Genomic DNA, 5,525 nt, shown 5'->3' with positions numbered 1-5,525 from the left:
CCTTCCTTCCTTCCTTCCTTCCTTCCTTCCTTCCTTCCTTCCTTCCTTCCTTCCTTTCTTTCTTTCTTTCTTTCTTTCTTTCTTTCTTTCTTTTTTTGTTTTTTGAGACAGGGTTTCTCTGTGTAGCCTTGACTGTCCTGGAACTCACTCTGTAGACCAGGCTGGCCTCGAACTCAGAAGTCCGCCTGCCTCTGCCTCCCAAGTGTTGGGATTAAAGACGTGCGCCACCACTGCCCGACAGTTCATTTTCTTGTCCCTCTGCTCTGCTGTCTTTGTCCCAATCACTCCCTTCACCATCTTCAGCCCGAGTTCCAGAAACTTCTCTTAACTTGTTTTTGTCTTTATCTGAAATATGTGTGCTGAATCTTTCAGGACTGGCTACAGTGAAACCTGTCCTACATCCTTTGGAACATGCAGGCATAAGTCTGCGTCACTGCACGCACAGAACCATCCACCTCGATACTGTCTGGCCCCTGAGTGTAACGGGTATCATCTGATTCCTCATCAAGGTCACCAGTCAGCTCAGGAGACCACTGATCACTAGAGTTTTCCTGGCTTTGAAGTCAGCTTTCTGTCTTTCCATATCTTGTTCAAGCTTATCAATCTTTCCTTGTCTTTTTTTTTTCTCTCTCTCTCTCATGAGAGAAAATATTCTAAAGTGATTTTTGGTAACAGTTTGGACCTAAGGCTCTCTGTCAATTATATCTTCTGGTGAAATCTCATCTTATTATTTCTCTTTTCTTTTTCTGTCTTTCTCAGCATGAATCCAGGAGAAAGCATGCATGCCAGCAGTTGTCCCTACCTCTAGCATGCACCCAAACTAGCTACACTGTTCCTTTCAAGAGCTTCAAGGGAATGTCTGCACACTACTTGAGGTTTTGGTTTTTCTTTTCTGCCACACTGTGACTCTTCATTACCAGCTGTCCGTCATGAGTTCTGGTGGTGGTTGAATTCTTCATCTCTTGCAGCCACATAGACACTTTCTTTTTTCACATTTTCTCTCCAAAGTGAGGCCATGAGAGAACGAACATCATTTGTCCCTGCTAGTGCACGCCCTTGTTTGAGGACGCACAGCCCACAGCTGTGGGACGCACACCTTTACTTACTTGTGCAGCAACCATGGGCTGAAGCACTTCACTCGAGTCTTGTCCCTTTCTTCTTGTCGCCATTCTTCAAATTCTTTTCAGCTCCATTTTGTGCTACTTAGTGTGGATTCTGCTCACCCTGTCTCATATAATGTGACCGCCTTCACACCCTCCTGTTGCTTCTCTCTCTCTCTCTCTTTATTGATTTTTTGAGAATTCCACAGCATGCACCCCAATCCCACCCACCATCCCATCTCCTCATATCCGCCCTCCATCCTTGCAACCTTTTCTCCAAAAGAAAATAATCTCTTGTCATGGGCGCTGTACTGTGCCGCGCAGTGTTCTCTTTTGTCCACACACTTTACTTGTGATCGTTCATTGCAATGAGTCATTGGTCTGTTTTCCAGGCCTGTGGCTTCCGCTATACTATCTGGACTGGATCCTCATGGGGACTCCTTCCGGATATCCTGCTGTTGCCCTGTGTCCTGGAGGTCCTGCAGCTTTGGATCTGCAGGACCTGCCCTTTCACACAATCCAGCAGTTCATAGATGAGGTGGATGTTGGGTGGGCCAGCCCAGGGCCCTGCGTGTGGGCCTGATTGATAGCTGAAGCCTGCCAGCTCTCCTGCACCCGCTTCTCCAGGGCAAGTTCTCCAGCACAGTCCCAGGCTAGCTCACCCAGTGCCTCAGTCAGCAAGGGGCAGGCAGCAAGGGGCAGGCTAGCTCACCCAGTACCTCAGTCAGCACAGTCCCAGGCTAACTCACCCAGTGCCTCGGTCAGCAAGGGCAGGCTTCCTGCTCTCGGAATCTCGGCACTTTGTTCTCACTGATCCTCTCCTGTTCCACCTTCTTGCTGCCCCAACTTGAGCCTGGAAAAACTTACGCTTTTTTTTTTTTTTTCATTTGTTTTTTTGAGACAGGGTTTTTCTATATATTCCTTGCTGTCCTGGAACTCACTCTGTAGACCAGGATCACCTCAAACTCAGCAATCTGCCTGCCTCTGCTGCCCAAGTACTGGGGTTAAAGGCGTGTGCTATCACTGCCTGGTAAGAAATTTACTCTTTAATTTTTTTTTGAGGTAGGATCTTGCTATGTGGCCACAGCTGTGTTGAGATTATTGGTTTTCAGTCTCTTTATCCTGTGTTAAAAAACTACTATTTTGAGCCAGGCGTGGTGGCGCATGCCTTTAATCCCAGCACTCAGGAGGCAGAGGCAGGCGAATTTCTGAGTTCGAGGCCAGCCTGGTCTACAGAGTGAGTTCCAGGACAGCCAGGGCTATACAGAAAAACCCTGTCTCGAAAAGCCAAAAAAAAAACAAACAAACAAAAAAAAAAAAAAACCTACTATTTTAAGCTACTCTTTTTGTTTTGTTTCATTTTGTTTGTTTTTGGCCTTTCAATACAGGATTTCCTCTGTGTAGCCCTGGCTGTCCTGGAACTAGAAAAGGACCCACCATTTCCATGAGGGCATAACCAGGAAGTTTCCAGCACTTATGCTCATATCCCATTGGCCAGAATTCAACCATCTGGTCCCCACCTGGATGCACACAGTGTTCCTTCTGGGCAGCATGTTCAGCCAGGGTTCAGAGAGTCTATTGCTTTGGAAGAAGGAGAGCGTGGATCCTGAGGGCAGCCAGCACTGGCTGCCAGTGTGAGCATCGGAAGAGTGGGGGCAAGAAACAGGAGTCGTAAGACGCTTTTCTCCATCCCAGCTTGCACATACTGCGTGAAAGTGCTTCTCTCAGAGGCAGGAGCACAGGGCTGGTTCTTTCTAACCTGCATTAGCTACAGAGCTGGCCTTTGTATGTGGTGGAGAGAGTAGCAGGGATCAAGGCCCTAAGAACTAAGGCCAAGACATAACCCAGTTATAGCCAACAGGAAGATATGTTGACCCCAAACTGATCTTGGAGAAGTGACAAGAGTCTGGTCCTGTGCTTCCTGTAACAGGTCTGCCTAAACATCTCCAGGAAGAAAGCAAGAACCCATGGTCTCCCTTTGCTGAGCCTCGTCTGGGATGAGAGTACCTGGGAAGGTAGCCTGAGTTTGCCTGGGACCTGAGAGACATTGGCTTGGCTTCAGATTCCAGCTGTGCCCTATGACCCTGGGCAAGCTGCTTGACATCGCTGACCTTAGGCTTCCTATGTGGCATGGCTTTATGGTGAACATGTCACTGTAGAATAGCCCACGTAGGAGTCTGGCCAAGGGCCTTCCATTCAGTAGGTACACAGGAGGAAGCTGGTAGTAGAACAGTGGTTCTCAACCTGTAGGTCAAGACCCCTTTGGGAGTTAAATGGCTCTTTCCTAGTGGTCACCTTAAGACCATTGGAAAACACAGATATTTGCATGTGATGCTGCATAACAGTAGCAAAATTACAATTATGAAGTAGCAACAAAAATAAATCTATTGTTGGGGGGTCACCACAACATGAGGAGTTGTATTAAAGGGTCACAGCAATTAGGAAGTTTGAGAGCTACTGCTTAAGGAAGTCTGCCCTCCTGTCCCATGGCAGCATGAGGGCTTGGAGACAGACAGCCATGCCAACCATTCCCAGTGCAGGGGATGTTTGAAGGCAAGCCGGCTGGTGAGGCATCAGTTACACCAATGGTCTCAAGTCTTTGTCTCTACGTGGCGATGAGAGAGATGCTCCAAATGAAGACCTCTCCCAGACAGACAGGCAGGCAGACAGACCACTGTCCCTTCTTTGATCTAGATCTAGGAGTTCCCATAAAATCTATTAGCATCTAGATCCATGGAGGAACCCAGACTACTGGGGTCCAAATCCTCCTTCTATCCTTTTCTCTTGAACCCTCAGTCTGTCCCTCTGTTTGTTGGGGGGTGGGGGTCACAAGATCACCTGTCACTTGAGCATGCAATGAGCTCAGAGGGCTGGATGTGTGACAAACGTGTTGATATGGTAGCTGACATCCTGGCACTTGAGACAAAACCAAACCAACCAATCTTTGAGGACTACTCACAAGCCTGTCCTAACACCCTTCATGTCACTGGCCTGTCCAGCTGGCCACAGACAGCAGCCCCCTCAGACAGAGAGGCCAGACAGACCCATCTCTCACTCTTTGCTGTGAGTTCAGTGCTAGCAGAGGCTGGGATGATAGTTCAGTCAATAAAGGCCTCACAAGCATGAGCTTGCTGGTGTATTCTATTTAGTTTTGAGGACTAATAGTATTTTACTACTAATCAAAGCAGCCATTGAAAGTGCTGATAGGTGGTGAGTTCCAGCTTAGCCAGGGATGCACAGAGAGACCCGATCTTAAAAATCAAACCAAAAGGAGGAATGTATATGTAGATGCAGAACTGGTCTCTGAGGCAGTGGTCACCTCTGCAGGTGGACATATCTTCATGCCTCTGGGTAACTGTTCTCTCTCTCTCTCTCTCTCTGTCTCTCTGTCTGTCTCTGTCTCTCTCTCTGTCTTTCTCTCTCTCTGTCTGTCTCTGTCTCTCTCTGTGTGTGTGTGTCTCTCTCTCTGTGTCTCTGTCTGTCTCTGTCTCTCTCTCTCTGTGTGTGTCTCTCTGTGTCTCTGTCTGTCTCTGTCTCTCTCTCTGTCTCTGTCTCTGTCTCTCTCTGTGTGTGTGTCTCTCTCTCTGTGTCTCTGTCTGTCTCTGTCTCTCTCTCTGTCTCTCTCTCTCTCTCTCTCTCTCTCTCTGTGTATGTGTGTGGGGTTTGGTTTGCTTTTTCGAGACAGGGTTTCTCTGTATAGCCCTGGCTGTCCTGGAACTCACTTTGTAGACCAGGCTGGCTTCAAACTCAGAAATCCTCCTGCCTCTGCCTCCCAAGTGCTGGGATTAAAGGCGTGTGCCACCACCACCTGACCTCTCTGTTGTTTTGTTTATAAGACAGGGTTTAACTGTGTAGCCCTGGCTGTCCCAAAACTTACTCTGTACATCAGGCTGGCCTCAAACTCAGAGATCCATCTGCCTCTGCCTCACAAGTGCTGACTGAGTGCAGTCTTATTTGCATCCAGTTTCTGAACAATTTACTGTGTTGTTAGCTTGGAGGTGGAGGGCTAAGGTAACTCAGAAGCCTGCACCAGAAGGACATGGGGTGGAGTGGAGTTTGCCGGTTTCCAAAGCTTTCATCATCGTCTTCCTGAGGGAACACCTCCGGCTCACACACACAGCTCAACCTGGCAGCATGCTGGCTGTTCTCACGTACCCATGGCCACACTCCCTTTCTACACCACACCCTTGCTGCAGCTAACGTGCTGCTACCGTGCTTTCTTGCCCCTCATCCACTGTCTTAGTCAGGGTTTCTATTCCTGCACAAACATCATGACCAAGAAGCAGTTGGGGAGGAAAGGGTTTATTCAGCTTACATTTCCACACTGCTGTTCATCACTGAAGGAAGTCAGGACTGGAACTCAAGCAGGTCAGGAAGCAGGAGCTGATGCATGGAGGGATGTTCTTTACTGGCTTGCTTCCCCTG

The 5,525-nt window shown here is 48.4% G+C and overlaps 2 pseudogenes; one reads left to right on the top strand and one right to left on the bottom strand.

Annotated features, from left to right (window-relative positions):
- LOC110311993 overlaps window positions 1–5,259 on the bottom strand; it is a 5,455-nt pseudogene extending 196 nt beyond the window's left edge.
- Window positions 5,258–5,525, top strand: part of LOC110311992 — a 5,255-nt pseudogene continuing 4,987 nt past the window's right edge.

This window comes from Mus caroli, chromosome 16 (genome assembly GCF_900094665.2).
Source record: "Mus caroli chromosome 16, CAROLI_EIJ_v1.1, whole genome shotgun sequence".
Taxonomy (NCBI): domain Eukaryota; kingdom Metazoa; phylum Chordata; class Mammalia; order Rodentia; family Muridae; genus Mus; species Mus caroli.
Note: the sequence above shows the minus strand (reverse complement) of the source record. Positions and strands in the feature narration are given on the sequence as shown.